The sequence below is a fragment of the Myotis brandtii genome, unplaced genomic scaffold (genome assembly GCF_000412655.1).
Source record: "Myotis brandtii unplaced genomic scaffold, ASM41265v1 scaffold644, whole genome shotgun sequence".
Classification (NCBI taxonomy): Eukaryota; Metazoa; Chordata; class Mammalia; order Chiroptera; family Vespertilionidae; genus Myotis; species Myotis brandtii.
The window spans coordinates 998,157-1,006,736 of NW_005370482.1; positions in this window are offsets into that span (position 1 = coordinate 998,157).

Here is an 8,580-nt window from a genome sequence, read left to right on the forward strand (position 1 = left end):
GCTATCTCTTCAGATTACAAAGTGTCCTGCAGTATAAGTACTCTGATAAATCTAAGTAAATTGATTTTCAGTTTATAAAGCTTTTTCTTATTGTAACAATACAATGACAACAGAACACCATTGATTTTTAATATCTATCATTGTTAATGGCAAATGTGATAGAGAAGATAACAAGTTATTAAATGCTGTAAGATATTTCCATTTTTATACAAGTTGACATTAATTATAATATTGATTAAATTTAATGCTAAAGTTAAAACTTCATGATAATCAAGTAAATAGACACAAGACTTTTTTAAATGAAGCCAAATATATTCACATTTGTTGCATTGTATATACCATCCTGGAGTAGCTCAAAATATCAAATGAAATGCCATGTTAAATCCTATATAGTAAAAGGCTAATATGCAAATTGTCCCCTTGACCAGGAATTTAACTGGAAGTTCAACCGGGGGTTGGGGCTGGCTGGCCAACCACCCACAGCCCCTTCCCCTGGCCGCCCGGCCCAATAGGCCCCAATCAGGGTGGGCCGGCTGGACCCCACCCATGAACGAATTTGTGCACTGGGCCTCTAGTGTATTATAAATATAATTCCTTAAAATATGAAATATTATTATAAAAATGGATTTCATGTATCTATTAAAATATTTCTCCCTTTTTTCATATGTTTAGTCCTAAATAAGTGACATGCTTAAATTTAATGGATGATAATGGGGTCATTTTGGTTAACCTTTGTAATATTACTATTGTATTTGAGAGATATTAAAGATTATATTTATATACATACATTATTAGAATAATAAATAATTATGTTGTACTGAAGGCAGACTGAATAGATTTATCTAATTTGGAAATAATATATATATATATTTTAAATATATTTTATTGATGTTTTACAGAGAGGAAGGGAGAGGGATAGAGTTAAAAACATCAATGAGAGAGAAACATCAATCAGCTGCCTCCTGTACACCTCCTACTGGGGATGTGCCCACAACCAATGTACATGCCCTTGACCGGAATCAAACCTGGGACCTTTCAGTCCGCAGGCTGATGCTTCAGCTGCCTCTTGCACACCCACTCCTGGGGATGTGCCCGCAACCAAGGTACATGCCCTTTCCGGAATCGAACCTGGGACCCTTCGGTCCACAGGCCAATGCTCTATCCACTGAGCCACACCGGTTATGGCGGAAATAATATATTTTATATGCGTATTTAGATTGGAGGTCAGCAGAACCATATCCTATTGACCAAATCCAGTCCAGAGCATGTTTTTATAGGTAAAACTTATTGGAGCACAGCCACCTCACTTATTTGCATGTTGTCTATGGCTCCTTTCAAAGCTAAAGTCACAGCGTCTAGTTGCAATAGAGAATTTATGGAGCACAAAGCTAGGATATTTATTTTCTTTGCAGAAAAAGTTTGCCTACCACTACTCTAGACACATTTTAATTTCACACAATATATCAGAATTTAACATGTGGCATGGAATATATTCTGATTAATTAATCATTGAAATTTAATTTAAAAACACTTGAAATTTCCAAGAACATATTATTTTGCCATAGAATGTATAATTACACTTGAGTTTTTATTTGTGTAATTCATATTTTTATCAACAGGAAATACTGGCACATTATATCTGGTTTTATGACATATTAAAATATTTTTATCATTGCACATAAATAATAAATCACAAGTGATGTAACAAAAACTAAGACAAAGTACTAACATGATTAATAATTTAATAATTATTAAATTATTAAATAATTAATAAATTATTAAAGACAACTATTTTAAATAAAAATCTATAAAATGTAACATTTGAGTCTCTTTCTTAGCATTAAACATGTATTAAAGAGAATATATATATGCATTTTTTTTCAAAATATATTTTTCCAGAAGAGTTGGATTTAAGAACTTTGATTTCATCTATTACATGACTATTTTCTCACTAGAATGAAGAAATGGAAAATAATTTTATTGGTAATTTTATTTTTATTTCTTTCCAAGTACCAGCATGATAAAAAAAAAATAAGGGGACTTTTGGATATTACTTTTTACATAAAGTTAAAAAATTAAGTGTGACTCAAACCGTGTGCTGATGGGTCATTTTGTGTTTATGCTGATTCGTGACAAACTTGCATGGGACATTAGCCACCCGCACTTGTCATGAAGTTTGAACTTTCATGCAGTTTCCTGGATGTGTTGCTGGAGAATTACTCTCTCCTGTCACTTGTGGGAGCCAGGTGGAGGTTCAGGTGCCACTGAAATAAGCATTTTCAGAAGCCTCCGAGGGAGGATGGGAAATGGAAATAGGCTTTATTTTCATGGAGTTACATTTCTCGGCTTGCGATGTCCTGTTTCCCCTAAGCCAGTCCTGAAAGAAGGGCAGCTGGGAGTGCACAGAGCAGAAGCAGGGCCAGTGTCCAGAGCTTGCAGTCAGGGGCAGTTCAGTGCCGAAGCGGATTAAGTCTATTACTCCACGTGTGGAGTCCAACATGGCCATGTGCCCTATGGGCTCAGGAGAGCCAGGAACCTGGTGTGCCAAAGGGAGAAGAGAGAGAGACAAGAGAGAGAACTTGCATTGTTTGGAAGTTTAAATATTTAGATTCTGTGAGCTTGCAGTGGCCACGCCCATCCTGGCCACTAATTTGTTACCAGGTAAGACTGGCAGACAGTTAGGTACCCTCCCATATCACTCAGACCTTTACTGGGCATGCGCCTATTTGCTCTTCCCTTTCACTCCTTTCCTGTTAAATAGTAACTGGCTACTACAACAGCATCAGATGCTGTGACAATTTATTGGTTGAAATAGGGAAGCAGTTAATAGGCAGGGAGTGGCCAAGTCATAAACAGTACTTGTTTATGAAGACAAAAGCTAATTAGCCTGGCTTTACCCTAAATTATATTCAAACAACCCAAGGGACTTAACATAGAGCGAAGTTTCATCACTGTAATTCATAACTGTAAATAATCATGAGGGCTGTCAAATAAGCTAGGCAAACATATTTAGGGGTTATCTTTAATCATAGAGTGCTCCAATTCACTTTTTAACATTGCTAAAACCTTACATGTTCTGTTTTACAATGCAAAGATACCAATTTACTCTCAAATATTCGATGATCTAAAAGAGTATGAACATTCAAAAAATAACAGTAGTGTAAATATTTCACTTGTCAAATTCTGTTTCTATTTTCCACCTTACATTTAAATGCATCAAATTAAAACATTACATACAGTAGCTCCCCTTTTCCATGATTTTACTTTCTACAATTTTAGTCTCCACGGTTTCAGTTACCCACAGTTAACTGTAGTCTGAAAATATTAAATGGAAAATTCCAGAAATAAATATTTCCAGAGCCACTCTGAGTAGCATGATGAAATCTCTCTCAGTCCGACTCCAGCCTGCCAATGACATGAATCATCCCTTTGTTCAGTGTATCCACACTGTATATGCCCCCTGCCCATTACTTACGTAATAGCCATCTAGGTTATCAGATCAACTGGCCTAGTATTGCAGCTCCTGTGGTCGAGTAACCCTTATTTTACCTAATAAAGGCCACAAAGCATAGGAGTGGTGATGCAGACAATTCAGATATACCAAAGAGAAGCCATAAAGTGCTCATTTTAAGTGAAAAGTTGAGTATAGTAAAATAAGATATTTTGAGAAACCAAATTCCCATAACTTTTTTTACAGTATAATGTTATTGTTCTATTTTTATTATTTGTCTTTAATCTCTTAGTGTGCTTAATTTATAAATTAAAGCATATCATAGGTATGAATTAATAGGAAAAAATTTATAGTCTATATAGGGCTTGGTATGATTCATGGTTTCAAGCATCCACTGAGTTTTGGAATATATCCCCAGCTTGGGGGGGGGGGCGCGGTTTACGGTGCTACTGTATTGGAATATGCCACTTTGAGAGGTAAACACAATCTGAGTGGGTTGTGACCCATATATCCTTCTCATCCAAATCTTTCTAGAAGCCCCAGCTATAATCTTTCCTGGCCACAGGCCAGCTCTTCATTGTCCAAACCTACAGAATTTGGTGAAACCAAAGTTGTTGTTTTTTTAATTGATTAAGGTATTACATATGTGTCCTTATCCTCCCATTTCCCACCTACCTACCCCCTCACTCAAGCCCTCATTCCCCTGGTGTCTGTATTCATTGATTAGGCTTATATGCATGCATAGAAGTCCTTTGGTTGATCTCTCCCCCTTATTCCCACCCTCCCCTGCCTTCCCTCTGAGGTTTGATGATCTGATCCATGCTTCTCTGTCTCTGGATCTGTTTTTGTTTATCAGTTTATGTTGTTCATTATATTCCACAAATGAGTGAGATCATGTGATATTTATCTTTCTCTAACTGGCTTATTTCACTTAGCATAATGCTTTCCAGTTCCATCCATGCTGTTGCAAATGATAAGAATTCCTTCTTTTTATCACAGCATAGTATTCCACAGTTTTTTAATCCATTCATCTGCTGATGGGCACTTAGGCTGTTTCCAAATCTTAGCTATGGTAAATTGTGCTGCTATGAACATAGGGGTGCATATATCCTTTCTGATTAGTGTTTCTAGTTTCTTGGAGTATATTCTTAGAAGTGGAATCACTGTGTCAAATGGGAGTTCCATTTTTAGTTTTTTGAGGAAACTCCATACTGTTCTCCACAGTGGCTGCCACCAATCTGCATTTCCACCAACAGTGCACGAGTGTTCCTTTTTCTATGCATCCTCGCCAGCACTTGTCATTTGTTGTTTTGTTGATGATAGCCATTCTGACAGGTGTGAGATGATACCACACTGTCGTTTTGATTTGCATCTCTCAGACTACCCAAAGCAATCTATTGATTCAATGCACTCCCCATTAAAATACCAATGATGTATTTCACAGACCTAAAACAAACTCTCCAAAAATTCATGTGGAGTAAAAGAAAAGACCGCAAATAGCTGCAGCAATCCTGAGAAAGAAGAATAAAGTAGGAGGGATCTCAATACCAGATATCAAGCTGTATTACAAAGCCACTGTTCTCAAAACTGCCTGGTACTGGCACAAGAACAGACATATAGACCAATAAAATAGAATAGAGAACCCAGAAATAGAACCAAATCACTATGCTCAATTAGTATTTGACAAAGGAGGCAAGAACATACAATGGAGTCAAGACAGTCTCTTCAATAAATGGTGTTTATTGAACAGATACATGCAAAAAAATGAAACCAGACCACCAACTTACACCATACACAAAAATAAACTCAAAGTGGATAAGAACTTAAACATAAGAGGGAAACCATAAAAATATTAGAGGAATCCATAGGCAACAACATCTCAGACATATGCCAAAGCAATATCTTCGCCGATACAGCTCCTAGGGCAATACAAACTAAAGAGAAAATAAACAAATGATACTACATCAAAATAAAAAGCTTCTGTACAGCAAAAGAAACCAACAAAACAACAAGAAAGCCCATGCATGGGAGAATATATTTGCCAATATTATCACTGATAAAGGTCTAATCTCCAACATTTACAGGGAACTCATACAACTTAACAAAAGGAAGATAAACAACCCAATAAAAAAAGGGCGATGAGCCTAAACAGATACTTTTTGAAAGAGGACATAAGGAAGGCCAAAAGACATATGAAAACATGCTCAAAGTCACTGAAACCAAAGTTTTTTTTAGATTTCAGTCCTTTGTTCTCATTCTCTTAGGATTACTCTCTATACTCACCATCAGACCCAGCATAATATTTAATGCCTTCATGGAATTTCTGTACTTTGATCTAACAAGGGAAGGCTATTTTTGGTAAAGAGTGTTCATTGCCATTCCAAACACACCATCAAAGCAACTACCTATAGAAAGCAACAACTTTGCTCTATATGATAGTTATATGATCATTCTTCTTATAGAAATGTTCTATGTGATAGTTAGGATTCTTTAAATTTGAGATAATGGAAAATGTAACGTAAGTTTAAACAATAAAATGGATTTACTGGCCCATCTACCAGGCGAGTTCAAAGGTTCATGTTTTGTTTGGTTTTGTTGCTGGGCTACCTCATCAGAAAGCAGAATTCTTTAGTCTACCCTGCCTTCCATAATGACTCTCATCCTAAAGCCGACTTCTTTCAGGGAGACAAAATCAGTGCAGTAGAATTCACATTTATACTCTGCATCACCACATAAGGCACAAAGACAGGGCATGCTATTCTACAAGTGCCTTCTTCATCTCATTTGCTGAGCTTTGATAAAGTCCTGTGACTGCTAATTGATATAATGCCAATTAGCTCAGCTCTGGTACTCATAATCCACCATAAAACACAGGTTGTGGAAAGGATGTGTGAACACCTAAAAAAGAAAAAAAAAAAAGTGTAGTTATCCAGATACAGTGCTATGAATGTTAAGGAAGTAAATGAGAAAGGTCCCAGACACTCTAAATGATCACCTGATACTCATAAACTAAATATAAATTTGGAGTACATTTATTGAACTTGCAAATGTCTCCATTTTACAAAATAACTCAGCCAAATGCATCATCTGCCCAAAGATAAAAATATGCACCTTTGGTTACTAAGAATATCCTGCAACAAATCATAGAAAAGTCATTTAAGTCAACACAGTTATCTGTATGTCTTTCTAAAGAGTAGAAGACAATCAGGAAGAAACCTTTTGATTTGAATATACAAAAATAAGAGGTTTAAGAATAATCCAACTATATGCAAGAAGATTAACCTCCCCATCTACCAAAGAGACCAATAGTGTGGTTCACTATACCTCTATGAGCTGTTTTACCTCAATACCAAAAATTGAATTAACAGAAAGTATAATAATCTCAAAGAAAAATCAATCTCTAACAATAGAGACTAATCTCTCTTCCAAGTTGATGATGGTAGACGTGGAATCAATTGAAAGATTCTGCCATAATGGCATGATCTTTATCTCAATTTTAAAAATAATGGGTTTTCCTTTTAACCTTGAAGTAGATTTTACTAAAAGAATCTTCCCAGTTTTTTTTTAATTTTTTTCTCTTATTCACGTATTTCCTTCTGAATTAAAAAAACAAAACCTATATTTGAGTGAAGTCCATGATGATGTTTAAAGTTACCTTGTTTCTTGTATGCATCATTTACTTACAAATATTTACTGAAAGCCTTACTTGACAGGCATTTCTTTTTGATTGAGGACATTAAGGTAAAAAAAGGAATCTTTTCTGAAAGAACATACCGCCTAATAGATGTATGCCAATGTAAAGTTAAGAGGAAGGAATCATTTCTCTCCTGAAGCAACATGGGGGAGGGAAGAAAGGGAATTAAATCAGCTTTCGAGAACTATGGACACCAAATAGAGTAGTTATCTCTTACTTGAACATACATGTATGAATCAGATTTATCTTCATAGGGAAACAGAAAAGGCATGTGTGGTTAAAAAACACACACACACACCAAGTTAGAACTGGGAAATGGTTGAGTGAAAGAGAGAGTATATACTAGATTACAAAATGCTTTAAATACGACACAATATAAGGTGTTTAGCCCAGTCAGCATGATTCAGTAGTTGAGCATCGACCTATGAACAAGGAGGTCATGGCTCAATTCTCCATCAGGGCACATGCCTGGGTGGGTTGCAGGCTTGATCCCCAGTGTGGGGCATGCATGAGGCAGCTGATCAATGATTCTCTCTCATCATTGATGTTTCTATCTCTCTCTCCCTCTCCCTTGCTCTCTGAAATCAATAAAAAATACTTTTTAAAAAGGTATTTTGATTTTTTAAGCAATACCATTTTGGACTTGAGAGTGGAATTGATAGATTTTCATGTTAGAAGAATCTGTCCTTAACAATATGAAAGAAAGAATGGCTTAGGAGGAACAGAGAGCTAATGACTCAAAGGAAGAAGATCAAGCCCAGGGAGACAATCAGAGGAATCTAGGCTAAGAAAAGCACATGACTTATGGTAGAATGAGTGCAAAATATTTTTAAAAGGAAGTTGTTTTAATGAAGAAAGTGGAGAAAGTTTATAAGGGCATCAGATTATGTTCTGAACTAGAAGGCAGAATATTATTCATTGTTTTTGTTTTTTTTGTTTTGTTTTGTTTTTCTCACACATTGATGTGATTGCATTATGTACCAGAACTCTGGAAATGTAGACTGGTGAAACTGTGGAAAACAGTATGGCATTTCCTCAAAAAATTAAAAATGGAACTTCCATTTGACCCAGTAATCCCACTTCTAGGTATATATTCCAAGAAATCAGAAACACCAATCAGAAAGGATATATGCACCCTTATGTTCACAACTAATTTACAATGGCTAAGATTTGGAAACACCCTAAGTGCCCATTAACAGATGAATGGGTTTAAATAATGTGGTACATCTATACAACAAATACTATGCTGCTGTAAAAAAGAAAGAACTCTTACCATTTGCAACAACATGGATGGACCTGGAGAGCATTATGCTAAGCGAAATAAGCCAGTCGGAGAAAGATAAGTACCACATGACCTCACTCATTTGTGGAATATAATGAACAACATAAACTGATGAAAAAAAATAGATCCAGAGACACAGAAGCATTGAGGGAA